Source organism: Bos taurus, chromosome 5 (genome assembly GCF_002263795.3).
Source record: "Bos taurus isolate L1 Dominette 01449 registration number 42190680 breed Hereford chromosome 5, ARS-UCD2.0, whole genome shotgun sequence".
NCBI lineage: Eukaryota > Metazoa > Chordata > Mammalia > Artiodactyla > Bovidae > Bos > Bos taurus.
Window position 1 is genome coordinate 104,793,691 of NC_037332.1, and position 23,241 is coordinate 104,816,931.

The 23,241-nt window shown below is 48.3% G+C and overlaps 1 protein-coding gene across 5 annotated transcripts in view; it reads right to left on the reverse strand.

Moving 5' to 3' along the window:
* NTF3 (neurotrophin 3) overlaps positions 1 to 23,241 on the reverse strand; it is a 77,631-nt gene that overhangs the window by 48,091 nt on the left and 6,299 nt on the right. The gene's annotated exons all lie outside the window — the stretch shown is intronic.

Sequence of the window (23,241 nt, forward strand, 5' to 3'; positions counted from 1 at the left end):
AAATGTAGACTTGGGCCTCCACTGTCCAGGGCACAAGCAGGCAGGCAGGCTAAACCAGATGGCATGAACAAGGCTTGGGGCTCCTTTAAACATGGGGGAGTGTGTATGTCCGCGTTTTGTGAGTCTGTGTGTGTGTGTGTGTATGGTGTTAAGGTGATTGTGAGTGATCACAACCCAAAGGTCATGTCACTGGGAGGGCAGCACTCCAAGTGTCCGAGCCTGACTCCACCACGGGTCCAGCCTGGGCAGGCTCGGGCTGTGTTCAAGAAGTTTGGCATAGCCTCCTGGGCTGACAACGATGGGAGACAGATGTGTGCAGCTAGAATAATGGGGATCATGAAAAGGAGTAGCCAGCTTCCATGTGGGAAGAGATGGGAGTCGGGAGGTGGAGGCGGGAGTCCTTTAAAGCTGGGCAGGAGGGGCGCCAGATGTGTGCTGGGTGACCCTGGGCAGGGCGGCCCCGAGGAAGATGTTTCCACAGGAAGAGGGGCTGCGCTCCCTGCAAGGGGCCGGGACCCTGAGCTCCTCTGTGCTCCACACATCGGGACCTCTCTTAATTCTCTTCTGCTGGGAAAGGGGTCCTAAAGAGCAGCCATCAGCCTCGCAGCCTCACCCACGGAGGAGCTGAGGTTTGGAGCGGCTAAGTTCCCAGCCACCGGTGCGCAGCCAGGGGTAGGGTGGGGGCTGAGGAGACCTCTGCAGCCTCCTGCCACCCTGAGGCTCCAGCATGTCTCTTCCTGATCCCGCCACCCCTTTCACTCTCCGCCCTCCCAGACGGCCAATCAGCCAATCTTCCCTCCCTTCCCAATCAGCTGGCCTCTGGCTGCGCTGCTTTCTCTCTGGATCCCAGGATCCTGGAAACTCCCACTGTGTTGGGAGAGAGAGGCAGGCAGAGCTGAAGCGAGCGGGCAGGACACCATCCTCCTGGGGCGGAGACATCTTGGCCCTGCTCAGCTCAACCCTGAAATGAGGTGACCGAGTATCGACACACAGCCTGAATTGCCCTGGGTTGGGTGGGGAGGGGTAACAGACCCCCATGTCTTTCCTTCCTGTCCTGGGTTGAATCACGTCTCCCCAAAAAAGGTATGTTGATGTTCTAATGCCTCTAGGACCTCAGAACGTGATCTGACTTGGACGTCGAATCTTGACAGAGATGATCAAGTTAAAACAAGGGTGAGTCCCAATCCTGTATGAGTGGTGTCCTTACGAAAAGGGGAAATGTAGGCCAAGACAGACAGGCGTAGAGGGAAGACGATGTGAAAGCACTTGGGGAGGGCGCTATGTGAAGGTTATAGAGATTTGTTACAAGGTTATAACAGGTTATAACAGGTTACAGAGATTCGTCTACAAGCCAAGTAACACCTCAGGCTACCAGCAGCCGGGAGAAAGGCATGGGATGACTAGAGTGCTCTGATGGAGCTCAGCCCTGCCAACACCTCGATCTTGGACATCTGGTGTTCTGAAAGGTGAGACAACAAATTCCTGTTGTTTTCACGCATCCAGGTTGTGGCGGAAACCCCAGGGAATTCACAGGCTTCCCCACCCTCATGGTCTTCCCTAGGTTATCTGCCACACGCACCCTAGGTCTCACTCAGTCTACTGCGATGATGGAAGGATGAGTTTTGTTAACAAGCCATGGAGCTTGTTATGTGTCAGGTATCTTGGGGATCAAAGATCCCCAAGCTCCTGGACCACATCTAGAAACTCAAACCATACCCCGCAGGACCCCACTTCCTCCCCATTAAGCAGGCACCCCAGTGAGTCTCAGTCATCATGCTACTCCCAGTGTTTCCCGGCAAAGGAGACCTTCTGGATAGATGGCCCTGGTCTGTGGTCAGCCAAGTGAAGATCCCAAGCAAATAGGGCAGCTTGAAGGGGCAGGAGGCCAGGGCAATGGGATAGAAATCCTGCAACCACCCCAAACATCTGTTAGGAGCACAAATACCAGCTTGACATGGATTAAAGACATTTCGAAGTCAAAGAGAGAAGAGTCTGATGCTGCAGCAAATGGATCAAACCAAATGGAAAAGCTGAGGCCGTGCTCCAAGTCCTCCTGAATGGAATTAATAAACTGACAAGGAGGGAAAGTCTGAGAGGGAGGAGAGCAAAGCACACGCACGTGGGAAGAGCAAGGAGCCTGAGCAAAAGCCACACTCTATAAAACAGCAATGTCCCAGGGAAGGGGAGAGGGGAGGCTCAGCAGGACAGGAGAGGGGGAGAGAGCTGGTCCTGGACTGGAGGAAACATCCGGCCAGAAAGTCCACACACACCAGAGCGCAGCCACCCATGTAGCAGACCTTAGACGTCAAAAAAATACGAATACAGATAAGAATCATAATAATCTGTTATTGATTTATCCACTTGAAAATGTATTTCCTTAAAGCTGCCTTTTATTAAAAGTTTCCCACGTGCCATGCACTGTTTAAAGCATTCTGCACGGTTTGATCATTTCATTCCCATACAGTTTATGAGTTAGATTTTTATTCCCATGTCACAGGAATCTGGGCTTCCCAGTGACTTGGCGGTAAAGAATCCATCTGCAGATGCAGGAGACACGGGTTCGTTCGATCCCTGGGTTGGGAAGATCCCCTGGAGGAGGAAATGGCCACCCATTCCAGTATTCTTGCCTGGAGAATCCCATGGACAGAGGAGCCTGGCGGGCCACAATCCAGGCGGTCACAAGGAGTCGGACACGACTGAGCGACACCACTAGCACTAGCACAGGGGTCTGAGCATCCTAGATAATCGACTCAAGGTCATCCCACTAGTAAGTGGAGGAACTGGGATTCAAAGCCAAGCTGGCCTGGCTCCCATACCCTAGAGCTTTCCCACTGAACATATTAGACATGCACTTGCTGAAAGCCACCTTCTAGAAATCTCCTCTAAGAAAGTAACCACATCTGTGCATAAACATTGATATAAAAGGATGGTTAACTGTAGTACAAAGACAGTGGCCACAATGCAAGCACTCCACAATCAAGACACAGTTAAAGGGTGGCACATGATGGAGTTGGAGAAGGCAATGGCACCCCACTCCAGTACTCTTGCCTGGAAAATCCCATGGGCAGAGGAGCCTGGTGGGCTGCCGTCCATGGGGTCGCTAAGAGTTGGACACGACTGAGCGACTTCCCTTTCACTTTTCACTTTCACGCATTGGAGAAGGAAATGGCAACCCACTCCAGTGTTCTTGCCTGGAGAATCCCAGGGATGGGGGAGCCTGGCGGGCGGCCATCTATGGGGTCGCACAGAGTTGGACACGACTGAAATGACTTAGCAGCAGTGGCAGCATGATGGAATATTATGCAGTGAAAGTGATCATATGCAAGAAAATTTAAAGACATGGAGCCAGATATACGAAGCAATACTATGTGGAAAATTTCAGTTAAAAATTATTCATCAATATGATGTGCTGTGCTTAGTCCCCTTATTTTAAAATAGGAAACAGAGACTTCCCTGGTGGTCCAGTGGATAAGAATCTGCCTTGCAATCCAGGGTATGCAGGTTCGATCCCTGGTCGGGGAACTAAGATGCCATGCCACGGGGCAACCAAGCCCACATGCTGCAACTATTGAGCGCCCGTGACACAACTAGAGAGTCCATGCACCGCAACAAAGACCCAGCACAGACGAAATAAATAAATAAAAACGGAAGCACACACATGTACATGTGCAAACACACACAAAGAGAGAAAGAACATCAGGGGCTATTCTCTAAAATACTGATGGGATTTCTGGTAACTGTCTTCTATTGATTCTGGTATTTTGCTAATTCTCCATGATGGACACACTTAGAACAGCTATTTATTTCATGATTGTACAGCCATGCTGTATGTTATAACTACTTCTGGAAGGACCCCCAAAGTTTCAGCAGTCATCTTTTCCATTTCCCAGTGACCAGATGCAGGAAAGGGGAGCCTTTGGGTAACCCCAGCCAGTCACATGGTGCTTCTTTGGCGCTGATCTTAACCTAGGAAAAGCCCAAACTCTTGGATTAAGGAGGCAAACATTTTTTCATTTCGGGTTAGACAAAATGACCAGATAAGTGAACTAAGTCTGCTGAACTAAGAGGGGATGAGGTAGCACCATGTTTGGGGGAGGCGTGGGAGGATACCAGGCAGAGTGTGTGTCGTAAATGACAACCGTGCCCTTCAATTCCAGCAAGAAGGGTGAGAAGCACTGAAAAGAGGCATAGAGTGGGAGAAGGGGAATCATTTATAAATAAACAAGAGGGCAGTGTGGGGCAGTGGTGAGGGACACAGACTCTGTAATCAGCAAAGAGTGATTCCAAGCTCGGCCACCACACTTCCTTAACCCTTCAACCTTACATAACTTACGTGGTCATTCTCCAGATATTAACTTGGGCAAGTACCACGTGCCACAGGGCATCTCAGGTGCCAGAGTTATAGCAACACAGCCAGGATACAAAAAAGCCTTCCAGCCCCCCGCCAACATAATTTGCTTATAAGCAGGAGAATAAGAACATACAATAGAAAAACACCTGAAATATACACTTTCTCAATTGATCTTAGAAGCAATGTAGAAAAACTCATCCAAGCCTCAGTTGCCTTGTCTGCAAAATGGGAATAAAATAGCTATTTCCTCAAATAGTTGGGAGATGTCCTGAGATTACACGTATAGTACTGAGCATGGTTCCCACTTCAGTAAATATTAACAGTCAGCATTCTTTTGAGATTAAAAGAGTCAGGGTTACTCTCATACTCTGAGTGACGACACAAGGATATTATGAGAAGGGGTTGTGACCATTCAGAAATTGCAGAGTTGAAGAGAGTTCAACTCCATGTGATGAGGGAAAATCAAACCAACAACACTGTGGTCTTGGGTTTCCTCGTGGCTAAAAACAAAGAGCAAAAATTTTCCTTATCTTCTGGTGCATCCAGCCTCATTTAGAAATCAGAAGAATCCCTGCTCATTTCTTTTGATAAGGTTAACATCTGCTCTTTGATTTTTCTCTTACTTTAGGATGGAGTTTAAGAAAGACACAAGAACTGGGCAGTTTCCCCTGCTCTCATATCTCCTAAGGATTGTTGTTGCTGTGGTTCAGTAGCTAAGTCATGTCTGACTCTTTGTGACCCCACAGACTGCAGCAGGCCAGGCTCTTCTGTCCTCCACTATCTCCAGGAGTTTGCTCAAATTCATGTCCATGGAGTCAGTGATGCTATCTAACCATTTCATCCTCTGATGCCCTCTTCTACTTTTGTCTTCAGTTTTCTCCAGCATCAGGGTCTTTTCCAATGAGTCAGCTCTTTGCATCAGGTGGCCAAAGTACTGCCATAGCAAACTGTCTTTGAAAGGTGCTTGGCTGCTCCTCTAAGCCCACAATTCCCAGAGCCATTTGGGAGCTGTGGGATAATTAAAGACTCAAATAAAATACGGTTCTCCCAAAGCCAGGTTACAGACTACAGCACAACCTCCCACACAGGCTTCTGGGATAAAACCCTACCAGTCAAGGGCATGTCTGATCCATGCCCCAACCACAGTCCAAGGGCCAATGATCCCCCAAGGGAAGATGGAAAGAGATGACATCTTGGCAGGCAAAAAGAATAGCTTTCCAGAAATCACACTTTATAAGCCCTGGGCTCCAGCCCCCTGGAGAGGAGAGGTCATCGGAGGCTAGAAAAGGGCATGAAGAGATAGACTTGTGAGTTTGTATGAGCACGTACCCACCAACGCATATGCAAGCATGTTTTAAGTAATGGGTTTCAGGGCTTTAATCAGACAGACTATCCCGGGGTTCCACAAACCAATGGTTTATTCAAGGCACCCCGCAGAGGGGCTCAAGGGTTTGTCTGCACTTGACACCAGAGAAGATCACTTGAGAGGCTTTTCCTTGTCTGTGTAAAGCCAGGTTTGGCAGTCCTGTAAGTTCAGGAGTTGGGAGTATTTGTTTTTCCTCCTAAGCTCCGCTCCTACACCCAAAGGAGTCCTTCTTTTCCCCAGTAATGGGAAAGCAACAAAACACTGAAACAGGTACCTGATGCAAATTCACAGAAACACTTCTGAAAGGCAGCATCTCAAATGCTACAACCTCCAAAGCAGAACCCAGGAGATGGAGCAAAGGGTTAAACCAGGAACAGATGTGGAGACCCCCAAGAGGGGCTTCCAGAAAGTTCAAAGAACACTCCAAGGGGGAAATAATGCAAACCAAAAACGTCAAAGGGGAAGAGGAGTCACGTGGGGACATAACAGGGCCTTTTCCCCAAACCACGATGCCGTGGGCAGTGGGGGAAGGGAATGAGGATGCTGCTCTGAGATGCAGCTTCAGTACTGCATAGATAGCCTACCTTCCAAGCATCAGTCAAGCCCCAAACACTCCATGCCTCTCCCACCTCTATGCCTCCATCTGCACCATCCAGCACGTGTGCGTGCTCAGTCATGTCCAACTCTTTGCGACCCCATGGACTGTAGCCCTCTAGGCTCTTCTGTCCATAGGATTTTCCAGGCAAGAATACCGGAGTGGGTTACCATGTCCTACTCCAGAGGATCTTCCCAACCCAGGGATCGAACCTGCATATCTGGCATCTCCTGCATCGGCAGGCAGATTCTTCACCACTGAGCCACCTGGGAAACCCCATCCAGAGCTACCCCCCTAGTTCTCTTGCCTGATCCAGGGGTCTCCTCATCACCCACCAGCAGTCTCTTCGGAACTCCAACTGCTTTCCATGGGTAACAGTCCCATGACCTTAATCGTTTCTAGCATGAGGTATGTTTATCCAAGGATGTCTCACACTTCCCCAGCTACACTGTGAGTTCACGGAGGTGAGGAACCAGGCATTTTTTGTTACTTCCCACCAGCAAGGACACAACATCTCACCACACCAGGCACTCAGGAGCTAGTGGCTGGATGAGTGGGCTTCTCCGCACCAGAGTTTATGCCCAACAGATCACCCAGCAGAGTTTGTCTTCCAGATTAAATAAACGAAGCATAGTGAATGTTCCATTTCTCTCTCTCTCATGCACCTTGCCATAACACACATACAACGCTCAGGCTGGAAAGTCTGCTTATCTGGGGATTTTAGGAACCACCACAGTCGGTGGTGCATCTCCACGCCCAAACTTGGACTTGTTCCTTCTTCCATCGACAAGTTTCTTTCTCTCATATTCTCCTCTCTCACTGGGCCATCGGGTCCTTCCAGTCTTACTTCCAAATCAGATCCCAAGTCTTCTGGTTCCTGAACATGCCTCTCGAGACCACCCAAGTCAGGCCACCATCCTCACTCGCCCACTGTCGCACTGCCTCTGAGGCCTGTCCCCCACAAAGCAGGTCAAGCGACTGTCTACAAATATTAAGCAGATGATGTTATTTCCTGCTCCAAAGCCTCCAGTGACTTCCCAACATTTTTGCAAAAGACTCTGGCTTCCCACCATATTTGGAGGGGGTGTGGTTTCTAACTACACACCTCCGCTCGTGACGCAAATAAACTCGGTACTGGCCCATGAAACCCTACAGGATCCAGCCGGCCTCTCTCACAATCTGTCCCAGCTGCTCGAGCCTGCTGCTGTGTCTCAAACATAGAGATCTAAAATATATTCTGCGAATTCTCTAGTGGTCCAGTGGTTAGGACTCCATGCTTCCACCGCAAAGGGCATAGGTTCAATTCCTGGTCAAGAAGCATGGCTCACAGCCTGCAAAGTAAAATAAAATAAAATGCCCTCTCCCACTGTGTATCACGTCACTTGGCTTTATTATCCATCCTGATGCTAATCCCCATAGGGAAATTCTTTCTTTCTCCCTTTCTTTCTTTCCTCCTTCCTTCCTTCCTTCGTTTTCATCTATCTGCTTATTCATTTCTGCGTTCAAAGATTGTCTGCACTGGAATCTAAGCTCTTTGAGAACAGAAGATTGGCTTTTCTCACTCTATGCTCTGTCTCCTGTACCTAGAACCGTGTCCCAGCACATAGCAGGAGGTTAATAAATATTTCTGGATAGAAGACTCTTTTTTGGACACTAACGTAGGAATCACCTGCCAGCAGAGCCAAGACTTTATTTAGCCCTGGCCAGGAATGAAGCAGTTGCTTTTTCTAAGTTATCTAGTTTAAATTTCCCGTGGAAAAAAGAGAGCTTTTAAGACAACCACAAACATACACTCAACCAAGACAGATTCATCAGTGCTGGAGAAGTCTTGCCAATTTCTGGGATCCCCTTGTGATGCTGTAGTTCAGTTCAGTGTAACCAACATTTATTATGAGCTGTATTAATTGCTGGCGGATATAATTATAATGGGCTTCCCAGGTGGTTTCAGTGGTAAAGAACCTGCCTGCCAATGTAGGAGACATAAGAGATGTGTGTTCATTCCCTGGGTCAGGAAATTTCCCTGGAGGAGGGCATGGCAACCCACTCCTGGAGAATCCCATGGACAGACGAGCTTGGCAGGCTACAGTCCATAGTGTCACAAAGGGTCAGACATGACTGAAGTGATTTAGCAAGCACACACACATAATTATAATAAGGCCCTAACCTACAAAGCGAAGAAGGCAAGGGCACCCCACTCCAGTACTCTTGCCTGGCAAATCCCATGAACGGAGGAGCCTGGTAGGCTGCAGTCCATGGGGTCGCTAAGAGTCGGACACGACTAAGCGACTTCTCTTTCACTTTTCACTTTCATGCATTGGAGAAGGAAATGGCAACCCACTCTAGTGTTCTTGCCTGGAGAATCCCAGGGACCGGGGAGCCTGATGGGCTGCCGTCTATGGGGTCGCACAGAGTCGGACACGACTGAAGCGACTTAGCAGTGGCAGCAGCAACCTACAAAGGGCGGACAGACTCATGGGGGAGACAGATCCAAGAGCATCAATAATGTAGCAAATGATGTACTAGAGGTGTGTTTCTGGCCTTCAGGAAGGTTTCCTGAGTGAGCAGTTGTAACGGTCAACTAAGCAGACAGAGTCAGGAGAGAAGTCCTGAGCTTTGAGAATAACACGAATGGAGGCAGGATACTCAAGCCTAACATGGGGGGAAGGGAGAGTGGGTCATGGGGTCAAGTGTATCATGGACTGTACTTGATGGGGGACAGAGAGTCTCCCGCAAACCTTATTCAATCCTACACCTGTTGGGTAGTGTGGATTTCTATGAGCCACAAAATTGTTCATCCACAAAAATCCCAGATAATGTAGGAGACAAAGACAAGAGTAAGAGGCAACCCAGTTTCTACACTGTTTTGGAATTTCCAACTTTCATTTTGTGTGATAATAAAGAAAATATTCTTAAAAATCAGAGTTGTTCATGAAAAGGAGTTAAATATGTAAAGTTAACTCAAAAATGAATCTAACAATTAGATGAAAGGAAAATAAGAGAAGAATTTCACCAGTGAAATTGTGTTTCTTGCAGAAAGGTGTGTAGTTTCCTGCTCATGGATTCCCTAAGATAGCAATGTATTTGGTTATTTCCCCCTTTGGGTTAATTAATAACATCATGATAAAAATAGCTAGCATGTATTGCTCCAGTACTCTTGCCTGGAAAATCCCATGGACAGAGGAGCCTTGTAGGCTGCAGTCCATGGGGTCGCTGAGTCGGACACGACTGAGTGACTTCACTTTCACTTTTCATTTTCATGCACTGGAGAAGGAAATGGCAACCCACTCCAGTGTTCTTGCCTGGAAAATCCCAGGGACAGGGGAGCCTGGTGGGCTGCCGTCTATGGGGTCGCACAGAGTTGGACACGACTGAAGCGATGTAGCAGCAGCAGCAGCAGCAGCATGTATTGAACCCTGACTATGTTCCAGACTTCCTGAGTCTACCTGCTAGAACTTATTTAGTCTTTTCAAGAAAGTAATATCCTTTTACACTTACGGAAACTGGCAACATTAGCAATATTGTCAAGAACTCATAGCTAAGAATTGGAGATGGGTTTTAAAACCAGGCTGATGCTCTATTTTTTAAAAATTTATTCATTTATTTATTTTTGGCTGTATTGGGTCTTAGTTGCAGTTTACGTGCTTCTCTCTGATTGGGGCACACTGACTCAGTTGCCCTGCAGCATGTGGGATCTTAGTTCCCCAATCAGGGATCAAACCCATGTGATCATACCCACATCCCCTGCATTGGAAGGTGGGATTCTTAGCCACTGGACCACCAGGAAAGTTCCAGCTGATGTTCTATTTTCATTATAATAACGCACAGCTAACACAACAGCTTTGTCTATCTACAATATGCTCTGTGTGAAGCAATCGAAGTTTTATCACTGTTATCTCCACCTTGGCTTAAACATTCCACTTAAGATTCTTAAGAACTTTGAAGGGATTCCTATTTCAAGATGGCAGATTGCATACCCACTGCAATCCTCCTGTCTTGCGGGCAGATTCTTTATCATCTGAGCCTGTAATCTCAGCATTCTGCCATTCGGGAGGGGTGGATGGAACTGCCTGTTGGAAGTGGACAAGCATGGGGCAGTTGAGGTGTGGTCCAGGTGTTACTGTATCAAGTCCATACAATAACAGAAAACACATTAAAAATACATTTATAACTGTCTAGGCTTGGAAACAAGAAGGGAAATTTTCATTGACCAGGAACTGTTAAGGAATCTCTAAAAGAAGGCACACGTTCAGAAAGCCACAGAGAATCTAGAAGCTGATGCCAAGCACTGAATCCACATGCAATGAATGTAGAAGAACCTACCATATAAGATAGCCCGGCGATAAGAGTAACCAATCACTCTCCGAGGAAAGCCAGCACCATGAAAAGAAACAGCAAACTCTACCACCGGAAAAACTCAGCCCCCTGGAGGCAGCTAAAAGAGCAAAGACAAAAGGACCTTGAATATTTCATAATCTCACAGATACAAGGCAGTGCCTCCACAATGCGAGAACAGGGATGTCTCGAGGGGGTTTCCATAATGATGAAATAATCAACAAAAAGGCAGGGTAAGTCATCTATGAACTTTGAGACCAGACCCATGATGCTGCTGGAATGGAAGTTGTCTCAAGAATGCAGAGGTAACAGTGCAGAGAGAGGATGACAAGAAGCAGCAGCTGGGGACAGACTCAGGGAATGGCCTTGCAGAAGGGAAGAAGAACCCACACTGACACGAACTCAAGTTTCCTGGACCACATCTCGACTGCCACATGCTTGTCCGCGTCCAATGGGAAGTTCCATCCGTCCCTTCCGAATGTCAGCGCGCTGAGATTACAGGCTTCCCTGGTGGCTCAGATGATAAAGGATTTGCCCGCAAGGCAGGAGACCTGGGTTCAATCCCTGGGTCGGGAAGATCCCCTGGAGAATGGAATCGAAACCCACTCTAGTATTCTGGAGATTCCATGTCCAGAGGAGCCTGGTGGGATCTCAGAGTCAGACACAACTGAGTGTCTAACATGTCCACTTTCACTGAACTTACACCCCAAATGACATCATCAGAAAATTGTCAAGGAATAACATTGATGCTTCCAAGACACAGTGGTAATGTTTCTTCCCATTTCTTATGGTGCCCCCTGAAGGCTCTCTCCCCAACTTTCAGTGCTGCAGCATCTCTTTTAAGAAATATTTTCCCAGGCTGACTTGGAGGAAAGCTGCCTACCAAAAAGAACAATATGTTATTAACATCAGAATACACCAGTTTCAACCACAACATGTATTTGTAAAGGAATTTACAGCTTGCAAAGCACTTTCCTATGCATTATCTCATCTGAAACTTTACCCTAATATGCTAAATCCCTGGGGTTTATAATCCTAGTTTACAAAAGAGGATACCAAGGCTCCAAGAGATTGTGACTATTGGTGACTAGAACCTGGATTCTCTTGCTTAAGTATCAGTTCTCCATATAGTTCACTGTCCTGAAGTCTGCATTCCTTCGTCATGATCTCTGGGGCTTCCCAGGTGGCTCAGTGGTAAAGAATGAATCTGCCTGCCAATGCAGGAGACATGGGTTCGATCCCTGGGTTGGGGAGATTCCCTGAAGAAGGAAATGACAACCCACTCCAGTATTCTTACCTGGAGAATTCCATGGACAGAGGAGCCTGGCGAACTGTAGTTCATAGGGTCGCAGAGTCGGACACAACTTATCAACTACAACAACAAGGTACCATATGTACATCTGAATCCCTTTGCTGTACACCCGAAACTAACAGCATTAGAAATCAACTGTATTTCAATACAAGTTCTTAAAAAGAACCCAGATATAAATGTTTCAGCTCATATCTTGCCTCCTCTTTGAAACATTACTGTCCCTGGATTTAAAAACAGAAACCATTGCCGAAGGTGATGGTTGTGTGATGCGGGGTGGGGTGTGTGTGTTGGGGTTGGGGGCGGCGGTGGCAGTGGAAGCTACCCATTGCCAAGAATGACTTCAGTTCCACCCGCAGGATAGACACAGAGAGCCCTGTGGGTTTCTGCTTCCATTGTTTTTTTTTTTTTTTTTTGCAGGGCTTGTCTCTGTCTCTGATGGGCAATTCCCTAGCAGTGCCTCATGTAGAACGTGATCCCTCACCTGCCTACACCTTCTTCACCCTCTGCTGCAGATCTCGACCCCACCACCGCCATCTAGCATCCCCCCAGGAACCACCTCCCCAGGCCCAACATCTGGTTGGTGCAGCTCACTCCATCAAAGGTCCCGACTACACTCAGGCTCACTCAGCAATCTGTTGTTGTTGTTCAGTTGCTAAGTTGTGTCCCGCTCTTTGTGACCCCATGGACTGCAGCACGCCAGGCTCCTCTGTCCTCCACTATCTCCTGGAGTTTGCCCAACTTCATGTCCACTGAATCAGTGATGCCATCCAACTGTCTCACCCTCTTCCGCCCTCTTCTTCCACCTTCAGTCTTTCCCAGCATCAGGGTCTTTCCCAATGAGTCGGCTCTTTGCATCAGGTGGTCAATGTATTGCAGCTTCAGCTTGAGCATCAGTCCTTCCAATGAATATTTAGGACGGATGTCCTATAGGACTGACTGGTTTGACCTCCTTGCTGTCCGAGAGATTCTCAACAGTCTTCTCCAGCACAGTTCAAAAGCATCAGTCCTTCAGCACTCAGCCTTCTTTATGGTCCAACTCTCAAATCTGTACATGACTACTGGAAAAACCAAAGCTTTGACTAGACGGACCCTTGTTGGCAAAGTGATGCCATTGCTTTTCAATGTTCTGTCTAGGTTTGTCATAGCTTTCAAATTTCATGGCTGCAGTCACCATCCACAGTGATTTTACAACCCAGAGCTTAACAGTCTGGACTGGAGAATTCCAAAGCCAGAGGCTTAGAGAAGCATGCACTTAGCCGTGGGCACTGGACATCCAGCCCCACCTTGCCTGCCAGCAGACACAGGTAGCGCTTCTTGCAAACTAGAAACGTCAGGATGGCTACCACTCCACAGGGTGCACCTTACAACTCAGGAACATGTCTTTGGAACTGTAACCTCATTTGGCATTTCAGACCTTGAATTTTAGCTTCCTTCTCGGACCCTCCACTCCCTTGCCCTCCGCACATCTTTCCTCATGGGAAAATGGCAAGACAACTATTGCCTTCTGACCAGGAGGCCCGTGGGTTAAAGCCAGTCCTAAGGGTGGACCTCTTGGGAGCACCAGCATCCTAAGCCTGGCATGTGGGTGGATCCCACAGACCCGAGAGGGGAGAGAGGTGCTAACTTTCTCGCTGAGCCACTGATGCCGGAATCACCAGCCCTGCTCCGTAATTATACCAAGAGTGGGGCTTCTGACTGGTGTGCAAGTTCCCAGGGAGAAGCAGGGCAGGAAATCTGACCATTCAGTGACCACAGACCATTCTGCGCTCTGAAAGCACTGTGGACACCACGCGCCCTCCAGTGTGGGGTGAGAGCTGCCTCTGAGGGGCAGCCGGGGGGATTAACCAGACGGTGAGCACCAAGGTACCTGCACAACTCTTAGGTGCTAGGAATGCCAGTCTCTTCTCTCTCTCTCTGCTCCCCAGCCTCACCCCCAACATCTCCTTCAGAAGATAGGATTGGGGTCACTTTGGAATTGGCTGGGCCCCTGCGATCTGCCCTTCTGAGCTCCACTTTCTGAGGCGGATGTCGGATGAGCAGGGAGCAGGAGAGCTCAACTTAAATGAGCTGAACATCGCTCAATGAGACAACAAACTGCTGACTTAGGGCAGTTCGACTTAGAATTTTTGGACTTTAAGAGGACGTGAAAGTGATGTGCATTCAGTAGAAACCGTACTTTTGAATTTTGATCTCTTTTTCCCAGGTTGGCAGTATGCATAGATCCTCTCTCATGCTACCCCTCGATCACGATATACTTTCAGCCATTCTCTACCCAGCCATCTATCCAACTTTTCACTTGCAGTGCAGTATTCAATGGGGTTTCCCTGGTGGCTCAGGGTAAAGAATCCGCCTGCAAGACAGAAGACCCAGGTTCGATCCGTGGGTCAGGAAGATCCCCTGGAGAAGGGCATGGCAACCCACTCCAGTATTCTTGCCTGGAAAATCCCATGGACAGAGATGCCTACAGTCCATGGGGTCATAAACAGTTGGACATGACTGAGCGAATGAACACACACACATGCATACAAGCTGATGGAAGTGTTTTGAGCACACTTCAGGTAGACGGGGCTAAGTTGTCATGTTTGATAGTTGAGGTGTATTATTCAGTGCATTTTCAAACTACTATATTTTCTACTTATAATGGATTCATGGGGACCTCAATGAATGGGACAGATGCCACAGTGAAGCTTCAGAGGGGCAGAGGGAGTCCTACTCTGAGCTAGTGGTTCTCAACCTTGGCTGCACATTGAAACCTTCCAGTTCAGTTCAGTTCACTCAGTCATGTCCAACTCTTTGCAACCCCATAGACTACACCACACCAGGCTTTCCTGCCCATCACCAACTCCTGGAGCTTGCTCAAACTCATGTCCATCAAGTTGGTGATGCCATCCAACCATCTCACCCCGTGTTGTCCCCTTCTCCTCCTGCCTTCAATCCTTCCCAGCATGAGGGTCTTTTCCAATGAGTTGGTTCTCTTGATCAGCTTTTAAAAATACAGATGCCTCTGTCCTGTTCCTAGACATTCAACTTGAGTTGGCCAAAGTTATAAAACAGCAAAGTGTGAGGTAAGAATAGGACAGTAAGCACAAGGGAGAGTCTTCAAGGTAACACAGGAGAGTCTCTTTGGTTCTCTCACCTTCACCAAGGGGCATTCCTGAATAATTGCAGGCCAAGTCACTGGATGGCATGCGAGTGTCTGTCTAGGCCACTGTCATAAATACTTTCCTTCTCTGTGGTAACCAACATGATTGCAAGTGATTCTCTATATGGATCCACTGTAAGCAAAAGAGGCTTTGTGGAATTGGGTATTTAGGAGCTTGAAATACACAAACACATACACACACACACACACTAATCCATAGGAAACATCAATAGATGGATCTGATGTCCAGAATCTAGGACTCCTTAGACATCCCAGAAACTGCACCATATGTCCACCTGCTCCTCCAAACCTATGAAAAGGTCTGCAGGGCCAGCAATCCCCTCCAGAGAAAGTCACTATTACAGTTTCAGATTTTCTGGGGTACCACTCAAAAAGCCACTTTCTTTCCTGATCTGGAATGAAATCAATTAGTTCAGAAATGTAAGAAAACCAAAAAGGTCGGGAGAACCTCCCATGGCCCACTGACCTCTCAGCATTGTTACCATACTGGTCCTCATTTCCCCAGAGTCAGAGCCACGCTGATCCATGACCTGTCCCCTCTCCTCCCAGCCCTTCATCTCCCCAGGAGCCAGAAGTGGTCAGAGTGACCAGTAGTCAAGTCTGGCTTGATGCTCCCTCTGCCTTTCATTCCTTTATTCACTCATTCATTCCTGCTTCCATCAATCTAACCAACAGTCTTCTTCCACTGAACAACCCTTTATGAAGAGCCATCTCCCATATTGCACCAGAGCGATCTTTTTTAAAAACAAAAGGCTAACTCTACCATCCCTTGGGCCACCTCCACTGGCTCCATCGCCCTTGGGGTCGGGAGGAAGCTCAGTGCTGGCACTCCATCCTACCCGCTCCCTCCCTTGACACATCACCCCATGCTGCTCTGGTGTGCCCTAGGACCTTGACTGCTTTCGGCTTTTTTAGTCCCTGGTTTCCCTCACCTGTGGCTCAGATGGTAAAGAATCCACTTGCAATGCAGGAGACCCAGGCTCGATCCCTGGGATGGGAAGATCCCCTAGAGAAGGGAATGGCAATCCATTCCAGTATTCTTGCCTGGAGAATCCCATGGACTGAGGAGCCTGGCGGGCTACAGTCCATGGGGTTGCAAAGAGTTGGACACGACTGAGCACCCTCACTTTCACTTTTTTCCCTCACCTGGGGCCTCTTTTCACCTGCCTCCTCACCTGAAACTCTCCCCTCCCCCGTCTCCTCCTCCTTTTACTCACGACTACAAATCACACCACAGACCATCAGAAAACCTCCCACGCTCATGGCTGGGCCCGAGCAAGCCTCAGCCTCCCTATTGGCTGCTCTTGGAAGAATCTCCCTTTCAACTTCTATCTCAGTCTCTGCTCACTCTCTCTCTTCAAGTAAGAGTCATAGACACCGCTGTGCCACAGAAAACACATGATAAACAATGGGAATTCTTCTCCAACTGCTAAAGCCCCCCTTTTTCCCTTCGCAGTCAAAACTCAGACCCACGCTAAGGTTCCATCCTTGACTGTGCCTCTGTCGAGAGGTCCCCCAAGAACTCAGACTTTCTGTAGACAGACGGTAACGTAATACAGCAGTCCCAAAAGCAGATGTAAACACTGCTGGGGGGCTGGGAAGAGAGAGTCCCGATTCATAGAGAGCCAAAACGTTAGCGGGAAACGCCAGAGGATTAGAGTGACAAGCTGAGGTCTCCCTACCAGTAACTCAACCCCAATCCAACTTGATTTCCTAGACTTGCTATTAGACCACAATCTAAAATATCTTTCTCTCTGTTCTCTCTCTCACACACACCGGGAGACAAGAACATGGAATAAATACACTCAAGGTTTCCTGGATGATCACTGGCATGCTAAGAAAGAAAGAGAAAAAGAAAAAATGGGAGAGTGAGTTACGAAAAGCAACTTTTCCCCCATTTTAATCTACAGCCATCAAAAGCCTTAGATACTTTATATTGCGCCACGGTTTTTTTCACTGGACTGTCCCCAACTAGACATATTACTTGGTATTTTATTGAGCAGAAAAATAGTTAATCTTGTTAGAAAATTTTTAAATTACTACCAAGTCTGAATATTTTCTATTTGCTAAAATGTGATATGACTATGTAAATTGTCAGCTGAGTAATTCAAAGAAAGTCACAATTATTGTTTCTCTATAAATCCATACAAATGCTGCTGCTGCTGCTAAGTCACATCAGCCATGTCCAACTCTGTGCAACCCCATAGACAGCAGCCCGCCAGGCTCTTCCACCCCTGGGATTCTCCAGGCAAGAACACCGGAGTGGGTTGCCATTTCCTTCTCCAATGCATGAAAGTGAAAAGTGAAAGTGAAGTCTCTCAGTAGTGTCTGACTCTTAGCAACCCCATGGACTTCAGCCTACCAGGCTCCTCCATCCATGGGATTTTCCAGGCAAGAGTACTGGAGTGGGTTGCCATTGCCTTCTCTACTATACAAATGGGTGACCTTTTAAAATCTGAAAAACTGTAATTTTTATTTGGCTAGAAACTAATGGATTTCTGTATCCTTTTATGTGATAGAATGTGTAAATAAATAAAATTGAAAATAGAAAGAAAAAAGAAGGGGAAAAAAAAGTCTTAGATACTTTAAAAACAACTCCATAAAGGCAATGGTAAAATGAATTCTAACATGAAAGAATCTTAGATCTGAGCTATGACCTACACGAGAAAACTAATGTAGTTTCTTTTGGAAAAACTCCTTGACTCAAGCACTATGCAGATGTGTTTTTGGAAGGATGGTCCAGGAGAGAAGCAGCAGGCAGAAGCCTCCTGAAAGCTGACCACCTCCTTGTACTGTACAGCACCCATGGTGACTCTGGGGCAGTTCTTCCCCTCTCGCCGTGTGTGGGGCTGTCAGGACAGGACCACACCTTGACAGGTCCTCCCTGCAGCGGATGCAAGAGGCACTCTGGCTCTACTGGTCCTTGACAAGGTGGAGACGAGGCGCCATCTCCCACTGCGTGTAAACGTGGGATGCGATGCCGCGTGTCATCAAAACTGACAACCCGAGTCACAGGGAGCTGCCAGATCCCGGATCCTGGCTCAGAGCCTATTGGCAGCAATCTCAGGAGTCACTCACCAAACCCTGGGCTTGCTAAAAGCAGACCTGCTCAAGCTGTCTACACTTGTTTTCCCCCCATCACCCTGCCTACAAGGACTCCTCATTCCCCCAAACCCCCAAAGCCTCCGAGGTCCTGGCCACTCATGTGCCAAGTACCAACACAGCTTGCCCCACCCTGTGGCCCGTTTCTTCGAAGGTCTGTTCTGACTCCCAGCTAGACTGCAAGGCTCTTGAAGGCACTACCTAGCCTTCCTCCTCTTGGGAATCTACAGGGCACCCAGGTACCCAACAGGGTCATTAAGGAGAGGCAGGAGGCCCCCTTCAAATTACATTTTTGTTAAGCAGATAAGAAAAATATCCAACAGATGTGTTATGTTTTTTAACCCCCCCCCTTCTAAATTCCAAAAGAAGTCACTTAATAAGGACCTGATGTCTGTTCTCTTTCTGCTGGTATCTGGACCGATTAAAAACAGGATGTGAAGAAAAAAAAAAAAAAGTGCCGAGGAGCTCATTGAGCAGGAGGGACTCCTAGAGGACAGGAGTGGACAGTAGGTGGCAGTCTGTCCCTGTGTCAACAGTGGTCACAGACAGGACACAGTGCAGCCTTGAGAAGAGGCTCTGAAGAGCTTCAGGCGGACGCAGTTCCCCTGCCTGAGCCAACAAGAGCCAAGAGCAGGGTGACTGCTGGAAAGCACACTCGTGAGCACGCACACCTATACATCCACCCAGACCCAACGCCTGTACAACATGTACCTTCCGCAAGCTCTCCCCGGGAAGAACCAAGAGCCCATCACAACTGGCTCTAAGCATCCCTCACCTGAGGCTTGGCCTGGCCCAGGGAATTCAGGGAGGAGAAGACCACTGTCCTACAACAGAAGAGAAGACCCTCATGGATCCTCCAGCCTGCTGCTGCTCAAGAGGATTCCCTATCATTACCCGCATCAACAAACAACACTCCAGCCAGGAGCCCTGCGTTTGAATGTCCATGCTCAGCCCGCCCCTCCCTGGAGCCCAGTGATATGAGCCAAAATATGTTTAGTATATGGCATGTGGTCCATTGCCCTCAGCAGCTCCCAGACCCTGGAGCTCAGAGCTGCAGTGTTGCATCTCTGCAGCTTCTCCAGCATTGAGCACACGGATTGGCTGCATTGGCTTCTGCCATGCATAATCTTTGAACGTGTTTTCATTAAGTCTAGAGACGTTGTTGTTGTTTAGTCGCGAATTCCTACTCTTTGTGATCCCAGGGATTGTAGCCCACCAGGCTCCTCTGTCCATGGCATTCTCTAGGAAAGAATACTGGAGTGGGTTGCCATTTCCTTCTCCAGGGGATCTTCTCAACGCAAGAATTGAACCTGAGTCTCCTGCATTGGCAGGCGGGTTCTTTATGGCTGAGCCACCTGGGAAGCCCCTTAACTCATGTGCAGTGACACCCAATTCTTCTGTCATGAAAACCCATATTTGCAGAAGGACTTGGCAGACTAAGACAGGGGAGGGCAGGAGGGGGTCTCTAAAGAGAGCAAGAACAGCCCTTCCTGGTGAGTAGGGAGTAAGCTTCCCTATCTCAGCCTCGGGACAGGCCAAAATGGGACACAGGACATGACTCTGGACCCATGGAAAGGCACGTCACCTCTCAGAGCCTGGCCTCTCACTGCTGGACTCCCTGATGACCTGTTGTGCATTCACTCACCCAACACATGTCAAGGGGTTGGGGACACAGAGATGAAAAGATCAGATCCCTTACTTTGCAGCGTTCATCTTCTAGCGAGAAGACAGGGGTGTAGGAAGGATGCCAGGAGAAAGGAATGGTGAATCAAAGATGTGAAAAGTGTTAGTGTTAGTATTTCAGTCATGTCTGACTCTTCGCAACCCCATGGACTGTAGCCCACCAGGCTCCATAGTATTCTCCAAGCAAGAATACTGGAGAGGGTTACCATTCCCTTCTCCAGGGGATCTTCCCAACCCAGGGATTGAACCCAGGTCTCCTGCATTGCTGGCAGATTCTTTACATGGTCTGAGCCACCAGGGAAGCCCCAGAATGAAAGTGTTAGTTGTTCAAAAAATGAAAGGTTGAAGAATGCTTTCAATATCCCTGGTGGGGAAGGGAGAGCCTTTTAAGTCCAACACACACACAGAATTACCCTCCACAGCCATCGCAAATTCAAGAACAGAGGTATATTTCTGCCACCCGTATCCTCTTGTGATCTGAGGACGTTTCATTCTACACTGAAGCCATACTCATTAATCCATCCATCCAGGCCTTTCTAGTAAACCTCAGTTCCCACCATTAGTGATGTGCCAGGAAAGGTTTAGAGGATCATCGAAGCCTCCGGGCCCTTCAGTCTCCACGGAGCACAGGAGGAAAGTGGGACCTGATGTAGACCAGAGACTCCCCAAACTGTCAGAGGCAGAGTCTGGGGTCCCTGCTCATGGTTCAGGATCTTTCTGATTTTGCTCACCTAAATCAGCTGCCCATTTTATCCCACATAAACCTCTCCTGATGCTTCCAACTTCCAATCCAAGACCTGCCACAAATCTGGCAAGCTTGCTCTTCAGCACTTTATAAACATGCTCTCCTCCATATGTTCAAAAACTTATCTGGCGTCACATAACTTCATTTCCTCCTCCACCCCCTCCGCATCTCTGCACATAAGTCCTCCAAGAGCACCAGGGATACCCAGAAATCCCGAGGCAGAGGCCACGGGGAGGCTTGGGGAGCAGCAGAGTCATGGAACGTGTGAACTGTCACGATTAGCAGGGGCCTTTTGACCTTCCAGTGAATCCAACTCCTTCTTTTTCTGCAAGAGGAAACAGAGGCCCATGGAGGGAGGATGGTTTGCTCAAGGTTGCACGGCTAGTTTGAGCCCTTCTCAAGGAGAGATGCCCTGGAGGAGGAAATGGCACTCTACTTGAGTATTCTAGCCTGGGAAATCCCACAGACAGAGGAGCCTGATGGGCTACAGTCCATGCAGTCACAGAGAGTCAGATGTGAGAGTCAGATGTGATGGAGCTGCATGCAATAAGAGATGAGATGAGCTGTTCAAGGAGGAACAAGGTGGGTATCAGGAGGGCTGGGGTCCTTCCTATCCTGGGACACACGTGTTGGGAAACAAGTGGTTCCCAGAGCTGTATTTTCCCTCCTGGACCCAGTGAAAGCACGGGATGGATGAGCCCCATCAGGAGGAGGTCCACTAGACACAGAATGGAAATAATCCCAGACTAAGAACTTGAACTTTATTCCCTAAGGGACGATCTGGAGCCAGAGGGGGAGGATATTTTTAAATGCCAGGGGTTCAGACCTAAAAACAGAGAGAACACAGAGCGGGGGAGGGGGCGCAAGACCCAGCTCTCTGTCATAAAAATGATAATAATAGGGCTATTACAAAGAAGAAAGCATCCCCCTACACATGGAACATCGTTTTAAACAAAGCGAACACCAATCTTTTGAGCACCCACAATTGCACAGGCATTAGGTGAATGCTGTATATTTACAAGCACATTGTAAACACCTTTCAGCAACAGAACAAAGTCATTCTCATTCATCACTTTGAAAACGTGTGTATGGTAATCGTGATGGGAAAGTCAGTGGAGGGAGAAAAGACAAGAGCCTGAAGTCACACCCTCCAGGGATGGCCATATGCACCCTGAGAACCTCTTTGGCTCCCCTACTTTTGTGACTGCCCAGAGAAGGGTATGCAGCAAGCAAGTGCCAGGGATGGGGGACCCTACAACTGCTCTGCTTTGCATCAAGCAGAGCCTGGGGACCCCAGTCTTTGGCAGCAACTTCTGCCTTCAACCTCTCAGCAAGAAATCTATGTTTGGTCCCAGTATACATGGAGGGAATTCCCCAGCCCTTCAGGGACTGCGGGGTCTCCAAATTCTGAAGAGCCCTCATGTTGTTCTTTATCCTCTTTCACTCTGACTTTGTGTAACCCTCATCACAGGTCTCAAGGACGCTGGGACCCACCACCTCTCATGGGAGAGTAGATCAAAACCAGATGTCTGACTCCAATCTTATAGAGTTTGCAAGGAGGCAATTGTGGCTTAAATCAATACCCCCATTCTGGAAGGGCAGATTCCCTTCTCAGCAGGATGGAAAGTGCAGGGAGAGGGCGAAAGGAGCTCAGACAGACCCAACACGCTTTCCAGCAGGTGGCCAGAAAGCCTCAACATTTGTCTTGCAGGTGAAAATGAACCTTCCTGTGGATCAGGCTACCCTGTGGGGTGACAGGCTTTGCAGGGGACATCAAGCAACCCCCACCTGGATGACATCATGGAATGCAGAAACAGAATCTGAGTGGCAGGTGACGGACTTGAAATGGCCACTGGTTTCAGGCTACAAAGTCAGCACATGGAGATCTTAAGCAGACCCCTTAACCTCACATAACCTCAGTCTCCCTAGCTGCAAAAGAGATTATTTTGGGCTCTGAGATAACACCATGCGATATTTGCAGTGATGCCTGGTGTCCAGCAAGTACTTAAACATTAACTATCACCCTCATCAATCATTTTCAAAGTGGGTACTTCTCATAGGCAGAATCACTGATTCTAACAGGCATTCACATGGATGCTGGACAAGTAGCATCCAGTCTACCAGAAAGCCAAACCCCACCCCTTCCAGCTCTGTACACACTGTGCATGCAGAGCCAACTTCAAGAACGTTCTTGGCCAAAACAAGATGCTATGACAAATTCTCCGCAAGCTTTTCTGCCTTTGACTCAGCCATTTCCCAAAGATTAAAAAAAAAAATGGGAGCTCATTGAGGATTCGCCAAGATGCACTCCAACCAAAGCACAGTAGTGCCGATGAAGGAAGAGCTTGAAGCTACTGTAAAATCCTCCGATGGTGCAGCTGGGATGGACTTTGCGATCCTCTAGTTCAAGCTCTCCATTGACAGATGGGTACATCCAGGCCTGGGTCACAAAGCAACAGCTGACTAGTGACTGGCAGCAAGCTGGTCCCCTACCTCCAAGTCAGCAGGCTTTCTGCTACCCTGGGCTGCTTAAGATGACCTTGGCCTGGGAGTCTTTTGAGATCAGTATGGTCTTGGATAAGCAAGAACCTC